General features: G+C 63.7%; 1 long non-coding RNA gene across 1 annotated transcript; it reads left to right on the forward strand.

Moving 5' to 3' along the window:
- Window positions 1-3,565: 3,565 nt before the first annotated feature.
- On the forward strand, window positions 3,566-5,849 carry LOC114079889 (uncharacterized). Its single transcript, XR_003580541.3, has 2 exons — window positions 3,566-4,164; window positions 5,071-5,849. It is a non-coding gene; the product is annotated as an uncharacterized lncRNA (long non-coding RNA).
- The last annotated feature ends 15,684 nt before the right edge of the window (window positions 5,850-21,533 follow it).

Genomic DNA, 21,533 nt, shown 5'->3' on the forward strand with positions numbered 1-21,533 from the left:
CCACTGTGTTCCAGAAACTTCTCAGCTTAGCCAGTCCCTTGAGACACGCCGGGGCCCCGTTCTCTGTCCTGCCTGGCCGCGGGGGTCACACGGGGCCACCGCGGGGCAAGCCTTGGTGTTCCCAGCCTGCTCTACCCAGCCTGGCACAGCAGCGGGGGCACCTTGGGAAAGCCCTGGGATGTAGGAGCCTCCGTGGTCCCCTGGGGAACATGGGGACATTTCCACATCCTGGTCAGCGTCATGGCAAGCGTGGGAGCATCGTGCCTCGGAGGGCAGCGTGGCCACTCCTCCCGCCCCGAGGGACATGGCAGCTCTCCGTGGGCTCCTCCCGTCCCTATGCTTTGGTGACTCCGCTGCAGGGCATCCTGGGTTAGTGACGCTGACCGTGAAGGTGGCCGAGTCCACTGCAATGGTTACCTCAGCTCTCTGCCCTCCACGCCCCAGCTGCAGGGGGACAGGAGCTGCTACCACTCAGGCTGCAAAGAAGATGGCAGCTGCCCAGCAGCTGACCGAAGCCCCACGGATAGGCAGCAGGCTCGGGGCAGCTCCTGGGGCAGCACCCTGGCACCAGGTCCTCACCCCTAAGGGTCCCGGACCCCAGGAGCAGAGGCCCCGGGGCATCACAGCCTGCGGGTCCTCCCTGGACACGCGTCTGCCTGGCCCAGGGCGTTCTCTGCTCAGTGTTGGGGGCCAGGGGCTCCCGGGGCTCCTGGGGGGTCTGCTTCCCGCTCACCTGGCCGTGGGCAGGACCCGGGCCTGGCCATGGAGCCGGCTGGCCGCTCTCCCCAGGGTTCCCGAGCTGAGGCCCAGACCCCAGGACCTCAGAATGCGACCGCATGGAGACAGGGTCTTTGAAGGGGTGACTAAGCTACTAGGGGCCCCGGGGTGGCCCTGACGCAGCCTGATTGGTGTCCACGTGAGGACATTGGGCAAGCTGGAACCCAGCCAGGCAGGGAGAAGTCAGAGGCCGCAGCCCTGCCACACCCTGCCCTTGGACGTCAGCCCAGAGCCAGGTGGGAGAAGCGGCTGCGGTGGCCCTGCAGTCCGTCTGTGCCCCGGGCCTCCCAGCACGGCTCCTCACTTCTCCAAGGCCAGCAGAGGACTCTTCCCATGGGACAGACACAGAGTCGCTCACGGCATGAGTGACAATGCCACGGCCTGGCTCACGCTCAGCAGGAGGGAGGAGCAGGTCTGCAGATTCCAGGAGGGGGACTGTGGGGCCTCCTCAGAGTCCGTCCACCCCACTCAGTGTCCTGACCTGCTCATTTGCTCTGGGAGGTTGTTTAAGTAAGAGTAAGGCTGACTGTGGCCCCCGCGGTGCGCCTGGACATCACGTGTTCTCGAGTCCATGGTACACCAGTCAGGAGAGGTTAGGTTTTGCCGCAGTAACGAATGACCCCAAATCCCAGCTAAACAAACAACTGCGGTTTCTCCCTTTTCCTTTGTGGGTCACGCAGACCTCAGTGCTCTTGGTAAACAGAATGGCCACCACTGGGCGGCAGCCAGTTGCTCACAGGATCTTGAAATGAGTCATATGCCAGTGTGGTGGCCACGCCTGCAATCCCGGGGACTCAGGAGGCTGAGGGAGGAGGATCGCAAGCTCTAGGCCAACCTCAGCAACTTGGCAAGGCTCCGAAAAATTTAGGGAGGCCTTGTCTCAAAAAAAGAAAAGAAAAAGGAAAAAGTTTGGAGGGGCCAGAGACGCTGCTCGGGGGTAACGTGCCCGAGGCGTGTGGACTCAGGACTCAGAGGTAAGATGTACATGACCCGCGCTGAAGCTTCATCACCTAGAGAACCCAGTCACTACCCCCACCCGCTGTGTGACAAGATGGGCACAGTGACACCTGCATTTTCAGAGGAGAAAGCTGAGGCTCAGAGAGGTTAGGAGTCTTGCTCAAGAACCCACAGCTTCAAGCAGCTAAGCAGAGGCGTCTCCCATGTGCTCAGGACACCCCCATCCTCCTCCCCAGGCCTGGTTTATGGTCCAACCTGAGCCACACACGCGTGTGAACACACTCACGCTCACACGTGTGCACCGCCCCGAGTGCGGCAAGGGTGGCGTGGAGCGCGGGCTGAGCCCCCCTCCGGGCTCGTGACACGGTGATGACCAAGGACGGGTCCAGGGAGCTGCGCTGCAGGGACCCCTGTGCCTGAGCCTCGTTCCAGGAGATGCCCTGGAGGCCCTGGGGTCGTCCTGGTGATCTATGGCACCGGGCTGCCTGCCATCTGCTCCCGCGGGAGGGTCTGGCTGGCTCACTGTGTCCCCAGGACCAGGCGGGCACCGGGCAGGGCCTCGAGGGCTCCTGCAGACAGCGGGCTGCTGGGGACAGACGGCTCCCGGCCCATTTGACCTGCCCCGTGTGGACGGTGGACTGGACTGCTCCTCTGTCCCCCAGCACAGGGCCACCTGCTGTGGTGGCCCCAGAGCCCCCGGAGTCCCTGCTGCTCTTTGTCCTGTGTGTGTGTCCAGCCCCCTGGTGGCCCCTGCCTCAGCTTCCAGACCCCCCCAGCCTCACCAGGCTCTGGCCATGGTGGCACACCTGGACGGTGCAGCGGTCCAGCCCCCGGGCTCCTGGCGGCCACGTGGCCCCTTAAGTCCCTTGGTCACCATCAGACAGGGGGATCATGTCAGAGCCCCAGGCCTGCGGCAGGGAGGCTCCGCCCGAGGGTCCCCGCGGCTCCCACCCCAGAAAAAGCCAGAGTGTGAAGTGACAAGCCCCCTGTAGCCCGCCCCTCCCTGTCTGTCCTCATCTCCCACCTGTGGCCCTGTCACTCACCCAGCACCAGCCCCTTGGTGGCCCCTCACAGTTGCCAGCCCCCCACACTGGGTCACGGGTACAGCCTCCCGTCCCCTCCCTGACCATGGGACCCGGGGGTGGGCAGTGGCCTGTCTGGTTCTGTGACCTGGGGCAGGGGTCCCACAGGGCCGGGAGAGGCCCCCACCTGCTGCAGGTGGCCCTGGTGGGTCACAGAGACCAGGCCCCCTGAGCAGCCGCCCCATCACGGAACCCGCTGCCCCCCAACCCCCGGCTTCCAGGAGCGCGAGGCGGACGTGAGGGAGCGTGCAGGGGGCGAGGGGCTCTCGGGACCCCGGAGTTAGCTCCTCTGTGCTCTGGAACAGCCTCGGGGCCTGGAGGGAGCAGGAGGCGTGTGGAGGGGCCGAGGCTGGACCGGCAGGGCTGAGGCTGGACTGGCTGACCTTCGGCTGCAGGGGCGTGTCCAGGGGCAGCCAGCAGAGCCCAGCAGATGTGTGGCCAGGACAGCCCAGTGCCACCAGCCTGCTGCCCACCATGAGCCAAACAGAGCTGGTGACTTGTGCCCCGGGGCCCTGGGGTCCAGGGGTCATCGCCATGCGGCGTGCAAGTGCTCAGTCAATGTCTCCGCTGTGCGCCAAGCATGTGGGCCTGGTGGCTCCCGGGCCGGGGCCAGCCGGACACCGGCCAGGGGGCATCCTGTCACCCTGTGGGAGTGGCGCTCACTGCCGGGTTCACTGGGCCGAGCTGGCCCGGGCAGATCCGGGGGCAGGGCTTCCTGGGCCTGCGGCTCCGGCCCTGGGCCCCAGCCAGCTCTTCCACGGCTGCGGCAGGACTCCTGGCAGGACAGAGCTGGGTCCCAGTCTGTCCACGGCCCCTTGCCTCCGACAGCATGGCCTTGGTCCTGGCCCGGCTGCCCAGCACCTGGGCCTCTGGATGGTGATCTCGCCGACCCACAGGGCCACCCACGGTTCCTGCTGGCTCTCCCCTCAGCCGGTCCCCTCCTCCCCGGCACAGACAGGACCTGGAGCAGAGCCCAGGACACGGTTCTCACAGGACAGGCTGGCTGGGAGCAGGGACAGAGCCATCTGGAGGGTCTCTGGGCCCTGAACTGCACCGGGGAGGGTCCTGTCTCTGAAAGGCTTCCCTGAGGCCCCTACTTAAGTCAGGGCTCAGCAAGAGGAAGGGCTGGTTAGAAAGTGAAAGGTGGCGGCTGCGTCCTCAGAGTGCGGGCTGCGTCCGTCCTGCAGAGGGCTTCTGGGATCTCAGGCTCTTCCTCTAAAGGAAACCTGGTGTGGGGCGGCCACGGGAAGGATGTGGGAACAGCATCAGCCGGGCACTCGTGGTGCTGGTGGAGGCCTGGCCTCTGAGATCTTCAGGATGTCACTTGTCTCCTTGATCTGATCAACAGGTACGTGCCCGGATCATAGGTTTCTTAAAATATATTGCTGCGTTATCTAATCTGAAAGTCCATCCCGGAGCCGACCAGCCCTTGTAAGCAGGCGAACCGGGTGATTTTCATAGACCAGCGAGGTCTCATAGCACGAGGATTTACAGATTTCTCAGGAAGTTGGGAGTGACCATCAGGAGGGACGGGCCAGGGGCCGGGATGGGTGCTCAGGTCTGGGCTCCGTCCTGGTCCCTTTGTCCTTCCTCGGATTCCTTCTGTCCTTTCTTCCTTTTCTGCTCCACCTCATCTTCATCGGGAGCCAGGCCAGCTGGGGGGGGAGGGTGTTACAGACACAGCTTTTCTTCATTTTTATTGTGGTAAATTATCTATTGCATAAAAACCACTGCATTAGCCACTGTGAGGTCCAAGGTCTGGTGTTAGTGACACTCGCCACGAGCCAGTTCCTGGGGCTCCTGTCACCCTGAACAGTGGCCCTGTCCCTGGCCCTGTGGAGCAGTAACCGCCACTCCCCTATCCTGGCCATGGCACCCTAGCCCTCCTCTCCTCTAAGCTGGGTCTCCTCATGGGCACCCCTGGCTGCCAGCTTCTTGCCCTTGGCATAACACCCTCAAGGCTCATCCACGCAGTGGCCGGGGCCAGAAGTCCCTCGCTTCCTGCCCTTTCCATGATGTAAATGGGCTTCCATTTTGAGCACTGGGCATGCGCAGTAGAGAAGGTACCAGCCGGAAGGCAGGGCAGGCCCAGCGGGAGTTCCAGGGTCCCTGGGGATGCGCTGCTGCTGGTGGGGGAAGCAAAGCATTCTGGGCCACCAGCTCAGCAGGTGCAAAGGCCCCGTAGGGGAGGCCAGCTATGTCTTCCAATGCGTGGGTTACAGATTAAGTGTTTGTGTCTCCCCCACATTCACAGGTTGAGGTCCTGACCCTGCATGTGATGGTGTCGGGAGGCAGAGCCTGTGGGAGGGGACAAGGTCATGACGTGGGCCCCCACGGGGGGTGTTAACTTCAAGCAGGGACCCCAGAGAACTCCCTGGCCAGTTTCCACCCCGTGAGGACATCTGGGGAGCAGCAGCCCTCATCAGAGTGGGACCTCTGGGGCCTCCACCTTGGGCCTCAGCCTCCAGAGCGGTGAGCACCACATTTCCTGCTCCTTGGCCACCAACGGGACCCAGCGGGACAGTGTGGCCTCAGAGCTGCATTCAGCCCACGGCGGGAGCTCTCTGTGCAGTGACGGAGGGCAGGGCCACGGCCAGGCCTGTCCTGGCTGCCAGAGGGTCCCGGGTTGCTCTCACAGCAGGCCTGGCCCTGCAGACAGTAGAAGAACATGAAAAACCAAAAGCCGGTTCCTGTTGACCTTGAGCTCCTGGATCCAGCTGTACTTGAAGGAGGAATGTCTGAGACTTTCAGATACGAGATACGGAGCTCCTGGCTCCCGCCCTGGGGTGGAGCCTGCGGTGCCCGGGCTTTCCCTGGGCCTCCCTCCCTCTCCAGCTCCCGCACTGCCCGGAACCCCAGCGTAGACCCCTCGCACAGGCCCCGAGGGAGGTCAGGACAGCCTCCCCCCGCCCTCCCCCCGCCCGCTGGGCTCCTGGGCGATACATCCTAATGTATATTTAACAGTGGTTCAAAATCGAATTAATTTAGCTGGTTAATAAACTGTAACATCCGTTTCTAAATCGGGCACATTTTCCCGGGCCTGTTGGTCTAATTTGTTGCTGTTGTGATCCTTCAGCGCTGATGGGATCGCGGAAAGGTTTCCAGTGAAATCATCCAGATTTGATTAGGGTCCAGCACGTTAATATCCTTCTTTCCCAGAGTCCTCGGGGAGCCCGGCCGAGGCCCGCCGTCTCCCACGCGGGGAGGCTCCGCAGGCTGTCTCAGAGCCCAGCTCACCCCGGCCCTCTTTAGAGACGCCCTTTGTGGGGTGTGCATTTATGGAGCGCTGACTGTATGCACAGCCCTGATGTGAACATTCTCAGTGGAGAAGAGGGGGGTTCCCATGTGACAGTCACTGCAGAGAGGTCACGTCCAGTTTTGCCTCCCAAGGGATCCCGGGCCCGGTGCAGAAAGGTGCCCATAGACAAACAGGCTCGACCTTGAACTTGCCCTAACTCCCCGGTGCTGGGTGCTGGGGTGGGTGAGGCAATAGAGGGCAGGAGGGGGACCTGGACCATACGCGGGAGGCTGGAGTGGGCAGGGGTCTCTGGGACCCTCTGCTCTCACCCCACCCCCAACTCCGCTTCTTCGGGGATGTGCCAGGCCTCCCCATGGTCACAGAGGGACGTCCAGTGACCTTCCAGGGACCCTCCTTCAGGGAAGGGCGGGCAGGGCCAGGCTGGCAGCAGAGTCCCGGGAGCTCCCCACAGTGGGTCCTCCAGCCAGCACGCCAGTCCGTCCATGGGGACAGGGTCTCGGTGGCCTGGTGTGCCCCTCTGCCTCTGGTGGCCCCTGAGCTTGGCACCGCCCTTCGCTCCCATCCGAGTGAGCACCAGAGCAGCAGCGTCCATGCCATGCTGGACCTTTCAGATTCGCAGAGGACAGTGTCCCTCCCCCGCCCGCAGCCCCCACCGCCTGGTCACCCTGGGGCGCCGCCCCCTCCGGCTCCGCGTCCCTCGTCCTGTGCCTCCCACCTCATGTGTGGATCCCAGCCTGAGCAGCAGGGTCCTCGGGCCCCGGCCCCCGACAGCAGGAGCCCCCGCGGACCTATCGGTGGCCCAGGATGGCCCTCAGATGCGCCCGGTGGCCCCTGCACAGGGCGTTGCCGCTCCTCAACAACTGACTGGCGTCTGAGGCCAGGAGGTGCCAGGTGTCATCTCTGGCTTCTGTAACTCGGTCCCTGCTGTCACAGGTGAGGACACCAGTTGGAGGGAACTGGGCTTCCCGTGGGTGGGACACTCTTGTCCCCTCGCCCCTCCCACACCAGGGGCCCACTGGGTTAGGGGCCCATCTAGTGCCCACAGGTATGGAGGGGTCCCAAGCCCCCCTCTGTTTATCTGTGGCCTCGCCCTGGCCATGTCCAAGTGACGTCCTCAGGGCTGCGAGGACACCATGCCCGTCCCCACTTCCCCACAAGTCCAAGGTTGCTGGGCCCAGGGTGGAGCCAGGACTGGAGATGGGGGCCATTGGGCTCCCAAGCCCGGCTGCCTCCTGCTGCCCGCGCCTGCCCAGCCGGGTTTAAGTAGAGCAGGCCAGGTTCGGGAAGGATGCGGGGAACGTGAAGGGAAGGGGCTCTACTTAAACTAGGGACAGAAGCACGCCCCACAGGGGCCACCTGGCACCTAGTCGAGGGCAGAGCCGAGGGGCACAGAGGCCCAGGCGGGAACGCTGCCCCTGTCCTGGTGGACGCTGAGTCTCGAGGAAGCCAGCCCCAGCCTGGTGTCCACCCCGCTGTCTGCACACCCGCCCGCCTGCATTGGCCCGTCCGCTGCGTGGCGGAGCTGTGCCCTGGACTTCCATGCGCCAGTGTCTCTGCTGGCTGCAGGTCAGGCTGCACGGGGAAGCCCGGCCACCGGCTTGCTGTTCTCAGGGTGAGTGGTCAGCGCCCAGGGGACCGAGGGGCCTTCCTGGGGCCTGTCAGCACTGGTGCCTGGAAGCCTAGGATGTCACCTCTGCTACCCAGGGACTGCCCCTTCCCTGCCCACGCTGTCTCTGGCCCTTCCCTCCAGGCTCCGGGTCCCCACTGCCAGTTAAAAACAGAAAAAGGCCAGTGGTTTACTGGGCATCAAGCACTGCAGAGCCTGGGCAGCTTCCAGAGTAAGTCAGAAACGGCTCCCGGGGCCTCGAGGAGGAGCCCGCCTGTCTTCTGGAACATCCGCTGCCTGCATGTCCTTGCCACCTCCTAAGTGCCCAGAACAGAACCTGGCATGCAGTTGGTGCCCGGCCAAGGTTTGTTGAATGACTCATGGACAGTAGAGTACAAACATCTTCCCCCATGGCCGCTAATGGGCATCGCCCAGGCTCCTGTTATTACTCTGCCTTTAGGGAGAGGGTCTGAGACCCCCAAGAGGTGCAGGAACCAGCCATACTTGCCCAGCTGTGCAAGGCAGGCCAGGAGCACAATGGGGGCCTCTGTGGCACCTACCAAGGAGCAAGCACCCCCTCTTCTTGTCCTTCCCAGCCAGCAGCAGGAGCCGCCGTCATGGTGGATGCCCGGTGTGTGGTGGCATCCAGGGACTAAGCAGGTAGGTCTGGGCGTCGGCCCAGCCGTCAGGCCACACAGGGAGACACCGGCTGCCCTCAGTGAGAGCCTCGCTCTGTGGCCCGGGCAGCCAGAGGTGCCTGCAGCTGGACAGGTGCTTCGACCTTCACCAGGTGCAATGATGTCCACGGGCAAAATACTAGGACAGAGCTTCCAGGAATCCAGAAAAGAAGAGGAGTTTGAGGGAAAGCACACCCCGTTCCTGCCTCCCGGCGCGAGCTGGAGAGAGGGCCACGGGGACGCTGGGTGGGCTTCGGGCCCTCGGGGGTGGGGATCCTACCCCGGGAGCGAGACAGAGAAGTGCTTCTGGGTGCCGCTGGCTTTGGCTCCAGAGGGACAAACAGCGTTCTTCTGAGGACTCCTGGGCCATGTCTCACCCTGGCAGAGACCAGGTCTGCAACGTCATCTGTCCACCAGGGACTCCCAGGGGACGCGGGCAGAGCTGGCCCCAGGGGATCTCACCTGGCTTCGAGTCGCTGGCCCCAGGCGCCCCGGAGCCTTAGCAAGCTGAGAAAGGTGTGGGCGTGAGCCGGCGGTACTGGGAGCCCCAGGGTGGCCAGACCTCTTGGTCAGCAGCAGACAGGGTGTTCGATTTTCCACTGTCAACCCATGGAAGGGGGCCCGAGTGCTGTCCAGAACGCAGCAGCCCTGGCCAGCTGCCCTGGGCTCTCAGTGCGGATCCTATAGGTGGGAAGAGCAAACCGCAGTCAGACCCCACGCTCCTCCCTGCTGGGCTGTCTTCGCTCTGCTGCTGTCTCTCTTGGGAAGGTGACTGTTTCTAACAAGAAATGAAACTTCCAGAGCCCAAACTTGGGGCGCAGGGAGAGCAGGTGGGAAGTTTTGTGGTCATTTATTGCAGTAGCCACTGGAAACGCGCAACGCCCAGTGTCCCCGCCCACAGGACCCAGTTGGCACTTTCCAGCGCAACAAAGAAGGACAAAAGGAATAGTGGCTTCACATTGGACGGGGCTCAGCGACACATTCCACATGGCGGAGATAGGCCAGCTGCATGTGTCATGACAGTGACCAGAGATCTACCCAGGAGCTGGGTGTGTCTCAGTGGATGGGAATGGCTCCTGGGGCATGGCTCAGTGGGTGTGGCTTAATAGTGGGCAGTGGCTCAGAGGGTGTGGCTCTGTAGCTATAGTTCAGTAAGGTGTGGCTCATTGGGGGCGTGGCCCTGATGGGCGTGGCTTGGTGTAGGAAGTGGCTCAGAGGGGCGTGGGTCAGTGGGCGTGGCTTAGTAGGGGGAGAGCCTCAGAGGGGCGTGGCTTGGTGGAGGTGTCGTCTCCATGGGGCATGGCTCTGTGGGTGTGGCTCAGAGGGGTGTGGCTCAGTGGTGGAGTATCAACTCATCCCGCAGGAGCCCCAAATCTCCACCCCCAGAGCCTCAAAATACGTAAACACGAATTCAGGCATGGAGAGTAGATCTGAGTACACTTGGTTAATGAGCATTCATTAAGCACCTACAGTATGCCTGACCCAGAAATGGGTGCTAGGCTCACGTGGCACAGACCCCAACCTGTGTGGTCCTGAGCTCATTTACCTCATGTGAAAACCAGAGATAACAGTTCTGACCTCATAGCGGTGAAGGGACTGACCTGCTGAGGGCCACATGCTCAGCTGAGACCAGTTGTGTTAGTGGGGGGTAAACCAGGTCACAGGAAGCAGCAGGCAGAGAGGCGGGAGGGACAGGAGGCCCCATCGGAGGAGCAGAGCAGGTGATGGGGTGTGACGGAGTGGGGGTGCAGGTGGGGCCTGGCAGGGCTGCCCCTGGGGAGTTGGGGTCCCCGAGGAGCCTGCAGAGCTCTCTCAGCCACTCAGCCTCCTGGGTGCCCTGCCCCAGCCTGCTGTCCTGAGCGTCCCTGGGGCACCCGTCACCCTGGGAGGAGCGAGGAAGAGCTCAGGATCCGAGCCACTCCCTGACCATGGGGGGCTTGGACACGGCCACACAGCTCACAGTCCTGGGGCAGAAGCCGCGACAGGGTGCTGGCCAGCCGAGCTCCTCGCGAGACCCTGGAGGACCCTTGTCTCTTCAGTTCCTGGGGCTGCAGGGACACTGTCACTCCTTGGCTTGCGGCTACTTTCCTGGCTACCTTCCCGCTATGTGTCACCTCGTCATCCCATAAGGACACCAGTCACTGGACGTGGGGCCTGCACTACTTCAGCATGACCTCATCTTAATTCCATCTGCAAAGATGCAACTTCCAGATGAGATCACAGACCCTGGCTCTGGGTGGACCTGAGCCGGGGGCCTCCTCAGACCCTGCGCCTCCCGAGGGCTGAGGGTCCTCACAGCCCCTGAGTGGCTGAGACAGCCCAAATGCCCGCTGCAGGGTGAGAAGGCCAGGCTCACGGTGGCTGACCCCAGGGCCAGTGCCCAGGGACGCACGCTGCTGGCTGCCGAGCATGGTTCGGGCGAGGTGGACGTGGGGCCTGGGCCATCTCCTCTCAGCTCTGCTCTGAAATGGTGATGACTTTGTCACGTGATTCCCCAGGGTTTCCACTTGTGCACAGTGGGCATCCTGTCCTGGGGGACCTGTCCTTGGACATTTGTGCCTGCACACAGCAGAACGACACAATGTGGCCAATATCATTCTTTCCGCGAACTTTACTTTTTTTTTTTTTTAATATTTATTTTTCAGTTTTGTTTTAGGTGGATACAATATCTTTATTTTATTTTTATGTGGTGCTGAGAATCGAACCCAGTGCCTCACGCATGCTAGGCCAGCACACTACCACTTGAGCCACATCCCCAGCCCCCCGCGAATTTTACTTGAAGGTTTTGTTGTGTGTTTGGGTTTTGTCTTGAACCTTTCCTCTCTCAACTCCACTGCTGGAGTCAAGTTCTGGTCGTTAGTGGCCCCAGGGTCACCGCTGTGGTGACAGCCATTGTGAACACAGAAGATTTTCCCAGAAGGTGGGAATTGGTGCTAAGGGACTCCCTCCAGTCTCTGAGCATGGACGAGGGTACTCGGTGGCCAGCTGCCATCTTAAAAAGCAGAGGAAAGGGGACCCGGGACGGGCCAGTGTTCGCTCACTTTGTCGGGGGAAAGTGAAGTCCACGGGGAGGTCAGACATTCAAGTTCATCTGCGTTTCCTGCTTCCCAAGCCCCGGCCAGCCTAGCCCGCCAGGAGGCCCGGGCCGCCGTGGCCACCAGCCCCATGCCTGCACGCTGCGTGTCTGCCAAGGGCCGAGACAGCGGTAGCTCAATTTTATTGATCTTGTCAACAGCAGTCATTCAAGACAGCCATTTAAATTCTTGGGAGGGAGCCGGAGCCGTGACCGCGTCTGCGCCAAACTCCTCCTGGCTCATCATTGGCCACCAAGCCCAGGGACAGCCGCTGCTCTGAGGCGGACGTAGCGGGAAGAGGGGCCGGAAGGGCTGAGGGTCTGTTGGCCACCTGGAAGAAGAAAGACCATAAGGGACAGTTCCTGTCCAGGTGCAAGTGCAGGAAGGGTCACCAGGGTCACCAGAATGGTGCGGGCACCCAGTGGTATCAATTCATTTTGTCCCTCATCCCAGCCAAATCCCCTCTGTCCCCCCAGCCCCCTTTTAGCACCTGTGGTTTGAGGTGGAGCAGAAGACTCCCCAGCCCCAACCACCCACCCCCCAGAGTGACTTTAATGAAAGCTGAGCTCTCAGCCCAGCCCCAGTGACGGCCACACAGGGTGTGCAGGAGGCTCCGCGAGGCGGCTGGGTGGGCTGCGGCCAGGGCACATGTGATGCCCTCTCCGGTGTCCTGGTTGCTGACACACAGTGTCCGGTCTGCTGGGGTCACAGTGACATCAGCTCTAAATCCTTGGCACCTGGAACCCAGCCAGACCCAGGGACGCACTGCCTGTTCCCGGTGGCCGGTGGCTCCCTGCCCCAGTAGTGGGGTCCTGGCTTCCCGCTGGGCGTGGGGCATCCCGGCTGGCCTTGTCCCCTCTGCAGCCCTCCACTCTGCACGGTCCAGAATGACCTGCAGGGCTGGGGCTTCTTGGTGGTGTCCCCTAACAAGGGACGGTCCCTGTGCAGCAGGCTCTCTGCGCTCCTACCTCTTTGCAACTGTCCCCAGGGACCCTCTCCTGCTCCCTGGTGGGGAAGCCCCCATAGACGGTGATTGGCGCTTCTCAGGACCCGCCCCTGTGTTCCTGGGGTCCCTAGGGGGTACCACAGGTCAGTGCTGGGCTCCGACTCTTTCAAAGTCAATTCAGCGCCGGCCTCATCCCAGGCTAGCAGCCCCCGCGAGGCAGGGCTCCAGGCCAGCGCCTCAGAGCCCCGCAGGAGCTGGCGAGGAAAGCAGACCCTCAGCCCCCCGCCTCCTGCGGCAGACCCTCGAGGGCGTCCCTGCCACATGCATCTCCACAGCTCGCCCGGGGACATGGTCTCGAGCATGAGGTCCCCTGGGCCAAGAGATGATGGCCGCCCAGCCTCAGGCCTGGTGTATGGTCTACACTGCCAGCGGCAGGCAGGCCTGGTGTGTGGTCTACACTGCCGGCTGCGGTCCCAGCCTCCGTGCTCCTCCTTCCTTCGGAACAGAGCCTGGATTTACTCAGGACAGGAGCATTCCCAGTATAAGCCCCACCTTTCCCAACTTCCTCTACAGAGGAACAGGGGCCGCCCCATACACAGGCTGGCCAGTAAGATAGAAGTGGACGTCACTGCGGAGGACTTCTGTGAAAGCTCTTCAAAAGTGAGGAGGGGGAGAACAGAAGTTCGTGCAGGCCTCTTGCCCTGTGCTCCTTCCCCTCTTCATGCCGGGAACATAGATGCAATGCTAGAGGTGCAGCAGCCGTCTTGTGACCATAGATGACGATGAGATTCGAATGGGCAGATAAACCCTGAGTTTCGATGTCACGGGGCAGCTGCCTTCCCAGACCAGGACAGGCCGTCTCCAGAGAGCGTGTTAGGAAACAGAGGCCTCTCGTTGGGTAAGCCATGGCTATTTGTGTTTTCTGACATATGCAGCTAAATGCAATTCCTAGTTGTAATAAGTACACAAGCTGCCGTGGGTGCTCCTGAGTGGCCTGCCAGTCACCTCACGTCTAGGAGGCCCTGATCTAAGGAGCCTTTCACGGAAGGCCAGGGGCCAAGGAGGCTGGAAGGAGGGCTTGCCTGGTCCAGCTGGGCCCAGAGCCTCGTGTCCATCTGCCTCCCTGAGAAAGGTCGCTGCAGGAAGACTGTGGGTCACATTAGGCCAGTGGAGAGAAGGATCACGGAGCCCAGGAGGCCCCCAGGGATGTTTCTGCCGTCAGCGTCGTCACAGTGGCCACCCAGGGTCCTTAGAATACTGTCTCTGTGCGCAAGGGACGGGGACTCCAGAGACACACGGGCCTTGCCTGAACTTCCGAGGATCTGGCTGTGCAGGGGGGCGCGGCCCTAGGGGTTGCTGCTTGGAGGGGTGTGACTTGTGCCGGGGACAGGGGTGCCACTGGCTGCAGACCTGCCTCTCCCTGGAGCTGCCCCAGGCTCCTGCTCAGCTCAAGCTTGCTCTGAGAGGAGACTGAGGCCCAGAAAGGCAGAGTGACTTGCCCAATGTCACACAGCCTGTTGGGGTAGCTTGTGGGCTTGGCTCTGAACTGTGGGCGCCTGACCTGAGCCTGCAGACGGGGTCCCCAAGACTCCTGAAGTTGCCAAGGAAGGGAGACCACAGCTCGGGACTCACTAGTTCCTGTCCAGGTGTCTCAAAGTGGTGACACTTTCCAGAAGAGCAGCTAGCCCCCGTGGGAAGCCATCAGGGCCTGGGAGGGTCGGAGCGCTCCGGGAATCCAGGAGGCTCCAAGAGGAGGAGGCCGGTGAGGCCGAGGAGGCGCGGAGGGGAGGCCAGGCTGAGCAGTGGTAGTGGAGCCACGTGGGGTCTGCGCCATCAGCAGGAACCCGCTGCGTCTTTGGCCCGTGTTGGCCTGAGCCAGCACCACGAGCCACTCCTTCCTCTGCAGTCTGCATGGCTAGTTCTCAGCCCCTTCACAGAACGGGGACCTGAGGCTCTCATCGGCCTCTCTGCGCCCACTCTGCAGGCAGCTCCAGGGCCGGCCCAACACAGCCGCTCGGGGGCTCTGAGTTCTGGCCTGCAGCCGCCCAGTCCCCTCTCCCTCCTCAGCCCCTGCGGTGGACATCTGGGCCCACCTCCTGTGTCCCCTTGAATGCCTTCCTCCCTTGTTCCTCACCCTGTACCTGGTGTGCTTGGTTCCACCACAGTGATTGGTTCAGGGATGGTCATGTGACCCAGACTGGGCCAATGAGCATCTTCCCTGGGACTTTGGCTGAAAGCACCTGGGACAGCTGGCAGCTGCTGGGACACAGTTGGGTGGCCTGAGAGAGGCCAGCCTGGTGGAGTGGCCCAAGAACTAGGAAAGATCTCAGCGTGCCTGAAGCCCTCTGGACCTCGAGGGTCCATGAAATGCCATGTCCTGTCTCCTGGGGAAAGGTCACTGTCCTGCCCTGGCCTCACTCAGGAACCAGCCTCGGCCACTGCTCGCCTGCCTTTGCCCTCCCCTCCACAAGGCCGCTTGGTCACCAGAGGTCTGAGCTCAAATTGCAGCTCCTCCTTTGCTGGCTGTGTGACCTTGGGCAGGTCACCCTCTCTGGGCCTCTGTCACCTGGTTTGTAAATGAGGAATGCAGGTGACGCCTTTTCCTTAGGGTGAAAACAGAAAACAGAACGTGCCCAGGGGCTGCTCCCGTCCTGCACCTGCTGTTATTAAGAGGGAGGCAACAGGATTCCTGCACCCTTGGAGGCAGAAGCAGCCCGGCCTGTTGTGAAGTGACCATTCCCTGCATCCGGCTCGTCTGGAGGACTCGGGGACAACGAACCTTATGAAATAGAAGAAGATCCAGGAGGAAAGGGGGCTTCAGCGTGGAGGGGGGGCGTCGGCTTGGCTGAGTCCTGGGGGGGGTCCAGGCCTGGACTCCAGGAGGGCGGGAGTGATTGCTGCCTGGGATGGTATGCAGTGGGGCCACATTCTTGCTGTTAATTCAGGACTCGCCAAGCCCAGGCCAGCCAGGGACAACCTCCAGGGAGCTGGGCCTTCACAGCTGAGGCCCCTCCTGGCTCGCAGCAGCAGCCGGGAGCAGCTGTGGGCCCTGTGGGCAGCAGGCGGGCGGGTCCCCGGGCAGCCCAGAGGCCCAGCCCTTCCCCCATGACGGGCTTCCCACGAGTGCTGGGCTCCCTCTGCCCGGGTATGGATGAGGAGAACGAGGCTCCTGACCAGGAGGGGACTCACCCCGTCCCACGGCGGGGAAGTACCCGTGGGGCCAGTGTGTCCAGTTCCCCGTCCCGCGTGGGTCCTGCTCCTCGTTGGCGGGAAGATCACAGGCTGGAGGCGGGACGGGGAGAAGGCAATGTGGGAAGCGGGGCAGGGGTGGCCAGGATCAGGGCTGGGACAGCGAGGAGACCAGATGCAGGCAGGGTGGGGGGACAAGAGGGTGGGGGACAAGAGGGGAGCAGGAGAGAGGGAGGGGTGGGGACAGAGAGAGAGGGAGAGACATGGGGGGCCAGAACCTGGTCCCCTCCTGGGTCCCCAGTGTCCCCGCGGTACTCAAGCGCCTGCAGGGCTGGACACTCCCCACAGTGCCCGCCGTCCTTCACACAGATGCCTGTTCGAGCACCCACTGCTCCCGGGCCCTTGCCAACTGTGGGACCCAGCAGAGGACGCGGTGGATGAGAACCGGACTCACGGGGTCTGTGCTCCTGGGGTCGGTGTCCCAACACGACAAGTGAGAAAGGAGGGGAGGGACAGGCCTGGGGCTCCCGCGGCCAGGGCGGCCAGGGCTCTGCAGGATCAGGGCAGTGAGGCCCCGCAAGCCCAGGCGGGGCAGGTACAGGGCCTCCTCCTGCCCTGTGGGACCCCAGCTGGCCCCTGGACGTCCCCAGCCACCAGTGCACCTGGACTCACTGAGTCCCTGAGGACGCTGGGAAGCAGGTTCTGTTTTCCTATTTTTCCAGTGGGGAATTGGAAGCCCAGAGAGGTCAAGCAAAATGTCTAGGTTGCACAGCGCATGGGACCCCCAACCTTGCTGGTTACTGCCCCGGATGCTGGACACGCGGTTTTGCCTTTTAGGTCTCCGTCTTCTCTATCGAATGGGTCGTCAGGAGAATTAAGTGACTGACATCTGTGAAGGTGACATCCTCAAACACCTCTGCTGGTGCTGGCTGCTGGGTGGGCGTCTGGCTGGTCAGCTCTGCTGGGTGGCAGATGAGCTGGGGCACCTGGGGACCCCAGGACGCCTGGCAGAGGGGGCAGTGCGACACAGCCCATTCTGTGCCTGGCAGAGGCAGGATGCGGCCCACGCAGAGGGAGGGCAGCTGGCACCGTTGCCATGGAAACAGCCCGCAGCGGCCGGCTCGCTGTCTGCCCGCCTCCCGGCTGGGCGTCCACAGTGGCCGGGCCTCGGTGCCCCCCACAGCCTCCTGATTGACAGCGGGGGCGGTTTCTGGTTCAGAGCACACATGGGCCTCGTGGGGATCAGGGTGGCCGTGCCCCGGAGGCCGAGCCTCTGCAGGGCCTGGGTCGGGCTCCCCCTCCTCCAGGAGCCCGGTCCTCCTTCCCCAGCCGTTGCCGTCCAGCAGGGGCCTGGGGTGGGCTGGGGTCCAGCTCAGCCCCTCTCTGGCTGTGTGTCCTCGGGCACGGCCCTTCACCTCTCTGGGCTCAGTTTAGCATCTAAATACAGAACGGCCCCATGGGACCTGCCCCTCGGGTGGCCAAGAGCGTCACAGGCCGCAGGGCTCTGCCCAGCACTGGACCTTGGGATGGCAGGTGCGGGTGGGTTTTGAGCACTCTGGGGACGAGCCCTGGTGTCCCCACCTGTCTCTGTGGCTCTGTGCCTTTGCTCTCGGGTTCCAGGTGGGGAGACCGAGGCAGCTCCTCTGCTTCTCCCAGCCCCTCCCTCATCCTGGCTCATTCCACGGAGGCCTCCGGTGACATCCCGGTCCCCTGGGCAGGCACTTATTGTGCACCTGCTGAATGCATGTGGTCTGGCCCCAGGGCTGTGGGGGTGGACGGAGGCAGAGGTGGGGCCGGTGCAGGAAGAAGCTGGGGAGCCCAGGACTGCGCTGCCCACCTCCACCCAGCCGGCCGACTTCTCCCTGGGCACGACGCTGGGCCCTGGGCTGCTGGCCTCCACTGCCCTCCCAGCAGGACGGGGCTCCCCTGGCAAAGGCTGCGTGGATGGAGGTGCGTCCCCTGCCCGTGCCCAGCCGTCATCGCGCGCCGTCACCTCCTCTGTCACTCCCTCCCTGGCCCCCTCCTCTCCTCCGCTCCCTCACCCCTGTCCCCACGGCAGTCCTGTCCCCCCACCGTCCCCGTCCCCGTGGGCGGCACCAGAGCAGCTCCCCAGGCTGCCGGGTCCTCCGTGTTCAAAGTGCTTCCTCGGCGCTAAATAATTAATTCCCGCCACGCTCCCTGTGAGGGAATAAATAAATGTCACTTGTGTGGGGTGACAAAGCCCCGCTGGGAGCAGAGCTAACAGCTCCAGGCGCCAACAGAGGGGTCGCCTGGGGACACTGGCCTCAGCCCTCGGCCAAGGCAGAGGGGACACGGGGATGGCGCCCTGGGCCCAAGGTGGCTTTGGGGCTCTGCTGGGTCGCACAGGTCGGGACAGCGGCCGGCCAGGCCCCGGGCGGCCCCCAGCCTCGCTCTGCCCGTCCACGACCTGGGAGTCGGCTGGACTCAGGTCCTGAAGTCCCCAATGGGGACACGCAGGACATGGTCGCACCACGTGATCTGTTCCCCCACCAGTCCCCCAGGCCCCCGGGGCCCGTGTCCCCAGACCCCTCACCAGGGACACCCCCGTCCCCACTCCTGAGGCTTAGGCCCGGTCCTGTGCACCCTGCACCTCCCGGGCCTTCCCCCAGGTGACCCCTCTGCCCAGAGTGTCCTGGCCCGGCCACCCGCAGGGGCCTCCCCTGTCCAGGTCCCCACACCCCCTGGCAGGAAGCCCTCGTTGGACGCCCCTCTGAGCCGACGGCGGGACCCCCACCCACTTTGCTTCAGGGGACAGCATCCCCTGTCACCGGCCCCCACCCGCCTGAAGCTGTGAGCACCCTGTGGGCAAGGACCATGTCTTCCTCGGTCACTGCTCTGTCCCTGCCCCTGGCATACAGTAGGCGCTCTGAGTCCTTGGTGGTCACTTGTCACCAGCCTTGGCCAGCAGGCGTGCCGCCCTGGTCTGCCCAGCATGGCTGTCCTCAGCCCCGGGAGGCGCTCGGCAAAACACGTGCTGTGTTCGAGTCTTCGCCCCAACCAGCACTAGGAGGCACCTGCTGTTTACCAAGGACGATGGGTGGGGAAGGCGGCTCTCATCCCAAAGCCCCAGGTCCCCAGAGCAGGGCTGCCACTCACCAGGACAGCGGGGGACGGCCCGAGACCTGGCTGTGTGCAGATGCCCCCTCAAGATGGCCTCCAGGCAGCCTGCCGGGCCAGACCGGCCACCGGCACACGGCCCCCACATGGCCAGCACCAGGCCTGGCCGTGCCAGAGGCATCGAGGGAAGGCTGCAGATGGCTGGCCCCCTGGCTGCCCGGGAGGCTGGACGGAGCCCCCAGCAGCCTGTACAGGCCGTCTTCTTCCTCCCTGCTCATTGGGCCAGGCAGGGCTTGGGGTGAACAAGGGCCCTGGGACCTGTGGTGACTTCCAGGAGTCACTGGGCACCCCAGATGTGTCAGGTCTGCCTCTGGCCTTGGTGCCCGGCACGGCATTCAGGCATCAGGAAGAGTGTGATCAGGGTGTCAAGGGCCTGCTCAGGTGGGGCCCCCGAGGACAGGGCTGGGACTGGACTCTCCTGCTCTCAGCGGCCCCCTCAGGATGCCCACTCCCTCCTCCCTGCCAGGCAGCTGTCCTGTCTCTCCTCCTCAAGGTCATCCTACCAGAGGACACTGGTGTCCGCCAGGCCTCACGGAGGTGCTGGAGCCCATGGGGTGGGGGTGGGAACGGGTGTGTGCCGGGTGCACGAGGCTGTGCGGCTCCGCAGGCGTGGCCAGGTGGACTCCCTGGACTCCCCAGATCCACACAGCTGAGCTACGCGGTTTGCAGCCCGTGACCGAGCACTCGGGCAGTGTGAGCATGCGAGTGAGCGTGCGGGTGTGCCTGTGGCCCTGTTGGCCTGCTCCTCAGCCCTCCCGAGGGCTGTGTGCCTCCACAGGGGGTTCTTCCCCCGCCCTCTTTGGATGAGGAAGCTGATGCTCAGAGAGGCACAGAGGGTTGCCTAAAGTCACACAGCGAGCTGGGAACAGCGCTGCTGCCCAGGGCCTGCGGTGGGTCCTGCTGGAGGCGGCACAGCAAGGTCTCCGTTCTGCCAAGTTCAGCTCAGACTTGGAATCTAGGCCCAGCCTGTCACGTTTCACCCACGGAGGCCTCGACTGCCACCCCCCCCACCCCCACCCCCTCCCGTGCCTGGCCGTGACACCCCGGGACAGAGGTCGTGCCGCAGGAGCCACCAACCCCTGGGAGAAGCCACCCCCTGAGCCGCCCCTGTGACCGTGGGGCGTAGGTGGCCATGGGGACTTTATAGATGTGACTCAGTCGAGGTGTGAGACGGGGTGTCCCTGGGCCCTTCAGGGGGCCTGAGTGGTCAGAGGACATGAAGGGACACGGAGGAGTGACGGGCAGCGGGCTGGACTGCGGGGCCTGAGCGGCTGAAGGCAAGAGGCCGAGGCCCTGGAGCCTCCAGGAAGGGGCTCGGCCGGCCCAGCCTCAGCCCCGGAGGCCATGTCAGGCTCTGGCCTCGGGGACTGGGAGGCCACCGTGCTGTTTCCAGGACCCCAGCCCTGGTAGCACCGTGGTGCGTCTGTCATCACGGGGAGCCCTGTGGCGAGGGCTGCTCCAGGCAGCTGGACCGGGCACGTCGTCGGCAAGGGCTTCAGGGGGCAGCCGCAGGAGAGGGGCGCTCCAGGAGCACCACCTCGGCCCAGCTGCCCGGGGTCTGCGGAGCTGCCTAAAGGGACAGGGCCCGAGGGCTCCTTGCTGGCCATGTTCACAGGACCCAGAGGCACAGAGAGGTGAAGACACCTGCCTGATGTCACACAGGGGTGGACGGGAGGCCAGGGGGAAGCAGGCTGCGCCGTCCCTGGGCGGGAGGGCAGAGGCTCTGCCTGCAGACTCGGGCCCTGCCTGGGCAGCTCCTGCCCTCTGGAGACACGGCCCCACACACAGGCCAAGGTGACAGTCCCCACTGCACCAGGTCACCTCACAGGGGCTGGACAGCAGGGGTCTGGTCCTTCCTGTTGTGGAGGCTGAAGGTCAGAAGTGTCAGAGGCCACGCCCCCGTGGAAGGTTCTAGAAGGGTCCATCCAAGCCTTTTCCGGCTCTGGTGGTGGCCACAGTCCTTGGTGTCCCAGGCTTGAGGTAGCATCACCCGCCCCTCTGCCTCTGTCCCGGGGGCCTCCTCGTCTGGGTGCCCACGTCCAGGTCCCCCTCTTCTTACGAGGGCAGCCTGGTCCACTCCGACCTCATCCTGAGTCCACCACACCTGCAAAGGTGGAGGGAGGGGGCACCCACAGGTACTCAGGGGGACAAGAGCTTTGGGGGACACCACGCACTCGGGGGGCTGAGACCCTGGACCCTGGTGTGACCTGTCCTCCCAGACGGCAGCCTGACAGGTGGTAAGGGGCACAGGCTCTGGTGAGGGGCTGGTTCAAATCCAGGCTTCACCGCTCACTGGCTGTGTGACCTTAGGAAAGTTACTTCGCCTCTCTGTGCCCCTGGGAGGGAGACACCAGCGCCCACCCGCAGGGCTGTCAGTAACATTAAATGAGACCCTGCGGGTGAAGCTCTCGGGCCCAGCCCCCAGCAGGCCCTGGGCAGACATTGCTGTCACCTTAACTGGTGACTGTCCCCAAAAAGTTGGGAAGACCTGGGTGACCACAGACCCTGCCGCGGAGGGAGCCCCGCCTCCCCCTTTCTCTCCACGCCCAGGGCTTCGAGGACAGAGGCCTGACCGCTGGGCCGCCTCCACTCCGGCCCCCACCTGCCAAGGCTGTGCAGCCTCTGCAGAGAGGAGCAGGCTCAGGTGACAGCCTTTGTTTCCCTCCACAGTCACCTTCTGTTTACAGCAGGTGACGTCAGTCTCCTGATTAGAGGCTACCCGGGCCTCCCTCCTCACCTGCTGAAGGTGGTCGGTTGGCGGGTTGAGCACGCGGGGCCTGGAAGGGTCTGCGTCCACAGGGGAAGGGGGTGGGGGGACTTGGGGACCC

Source organism: Marmota flaviventris, chromosome 1, assembly GCF_047511675.1.
Source record: "Marmota flaviventris isolate mMarFla1 chromosome 1, mMarFla1.hap1, whole genome shotgun sequence".
In the NCBI taxonomy this organism is placed as follows: Eukaryota; Metazoa; Chordata; class Mammalia; order Rodentia; family Sciuridae; genus Marmota; species Marmota flaviventris.